The following is a 2344-nucleotide window of genomic DNA, read 5'->3' as shown; positions in this document are numbered from 1 at the left end:
TGAGATTGGATTGAATTCATTTACCGTCAAATCAAGGTTCCTCCAGAGCAGCAGCCACAACCTCCAACCCGGCACGCTGTCCCCCGGAGCAGCTTCTACAGAGATGGTGAGGGGGGGGGGTTGGGGGGGGGGGGATTCCAATCTGCACGGACCGACAATAACTTCAGCTCGTCGCTAAATGTGGCAAAAAAAAAAAAAAAAGATCCTTCAAATATGTGATCCGGGTTTTTAAAAGAGAAACGGAGCCTAATTGGGATGATGATGAGGGTAGAGCACCTTGTCCTGCGGACCTCTGCGACTCGTCTCTCCGCCCGCTGGAGAAGAATGCGCTGCGCATTTCAAATAAGCACATCCCTGGCTTACTTACCGTGCCTCTCTCTCCATCTTCCTCCTCCCCCCTCTCAGACAATCTCCCTCTCTCTCTCTCTCTCTCTCTCTCTCCCCCCCTCTCTCTCTCTCTCTCTCTCTCTCTCTCTCTCTCTCTCTCTCTCTCTCTCTCTCTCTCTCTCTCTCTCTCTCTCTCTCTCTCTCTTTCTCTCTCTCTCTCTCTCTCTTCCTCCCTCCCTCTCACTCACTCACTCTCCCTCTCTCTCTCACACACATCGGAGGTGAGGCTGTGGGCGAGCATCTTCTTCGAAGGGCAGCTGTTGTAAACCGTCACTCCGGAGTTTGTACTAGCCTAGCTATTATTAACGCCATCCGCACGCAAATACTTACACACGCACGCTCGCAGTATGATGATTTGCACGTTAAAACAACACGGTTAAACCGTACACGGGAGAAGTCATGCAACTTTAATGAACGGCTGCAGTGTGTGCGTGTTTTGAGACTCAGGGCTCGAGTCGTCTCGAAGAGAAGGAGGAGAAAGTGGTTTTACAGATCAGCACCAGGGACAGCACCAGCCGCTTTGAAACGGCATCTTGATGAATACACGCAGAGTGCATTGTATAACCGTTCATAGGACAGTCTATATTAAAACAGCCTTATGAACAACCGGTTTGTATTTGCAATAAGAGCCTGGAAAGAGTCCCCTTTGTATGAATATTCAGATAGGCCTATCCAAAGCTGTTCAGCAATCATGTTGATGAAGTCATTATATCAAAAGGTATTGTGGTAACTTTGATATTAAACACAAGGCCAGCATAACAGTAAAATCGAAGAAATGGAGTAATATCTGAAAAGAATATTAGATCAATTGAAAATGGCTCTGCTTCTCTATGTAATTGCCAACAACTCTTGATCAAATCAACCTGTTCATATGGGTTTGGTCAATGTTGTCTACTACGGAGATAAGTAAGAGGAGAAAGCCTTCAGAAATCCCATCTTCAAATTCTCTTAAGACGTGTTTTCTCTCTCTCTCACTCTCTCTCTCTCTCTCTCTCTCTCTCTCTCTCTCTCTCTCTCTCTCTCTCTCTCTCTCTCTCTCTCTCTCTCTGGACATTACAACTAGTTGCTAAATTGTGTGTGTGTGTGCCTGTGCGTGTGTGTGTGTGCGTGCGTGCGTGTGGGATTGTGTGTCGCCTCCTACGCCGAGTGGTGACTCAGGGTCCTCGAGCGAAACCTTCATCACCCTCATTATAATCTTCGTCAGAGCTGGGCTCTGCCAATCAGACCTGTTCCTTAACACTGTTTGCAAACCCCCGCAATCATACCTTATACACACGCACACGCACACACACACACACACACACACACACACGCACACACACACACACACACACACACACACACACACACACACGCACACACACACACACAAACACAGACGCACACACACACACACACACACACACACACACACACACACACACACACACACACACACACACACACACACACACACACACACACACACACACACACACACACACACACACACACACACATACAGCAAGGATGAAACCTGGATTTGAGTGGCTCACGGAGGCAGTGACATCATTACTAATTGATCTTCGTTTGAATTCACAAATGGCCAATGGGATGTGCAGCTGTATGGGGTTGCCATGGAAACTGGTCCGACTCAATGTAGGCAGGGGGATGTTTGGGGGGGGGCTAATTGGGGATGTTGGTTGGACCCTGGGGGGGGGGGTATATGTATGAATAGGAGGCGGGCCACACAGCAGAAAGGCATGATGGTCAAGAAAGAGATACGCACGTATAGAGTCTTTACATGAAGCCCCTGCAGGAGGAGGAGTCAGAGCTATGGTGTGACTGATACACACTTTAAAACAATAGGAAAATAGCACCATGCCAGCACACAATGTACCTGCATGTGTACACATGTGAATAGACGAACACACACTTCTATTGGACAATAAGTGGTGGCCCCTGGCCCCCACACTGA

At 48.3% G+C, this 2344-nt stretch overlaps 1 protein-coding gene across 3 annotated transcripts in view; it reads right to left on the bottom strand.

The window, feature by feature from the left end:
* Positions 1–371, bottom strand: part of adcyap1r1b (adenylate cyclase activating polypeptide 1b (pituitary) receptor type I) — a 22439-nt gene extending 22068 nt beyond the window's left edge. For 2 of the 3 annotated variants that reach the window (XM_030373212.1, XM_030373214.1), the window contains exon 1: positions 25–127. The gene's annotated coding sequence lies outside the window, so the exon portion shown is untranslated. Of the gene's footprint in view, positions 1–24 lie in introns of all 3 variants that reach the window. The other variant, XM_030373213.1, reaches the window with a different exon arrangement.
* Between the last annotated feature and the right edge of the window lie 1973 nt (positions 372–2344).

This window comes from Gadus morhua, chromosome 12, assembly GCF_902167405.1.
Source record: "Gadus morhua chromosome 12, gadMor3.0, whole genome shotgun sequence".
NCBI lineage: Eukaryota > Metazoa > Chordata > Actinopteri > Gadiformes > Gadidae > Gadus > Gadus morhua.
Note: the sequence above shows the minus strand (reverse complement) of the source record. Positions and strands in the feature narration are given on the sequence as shown.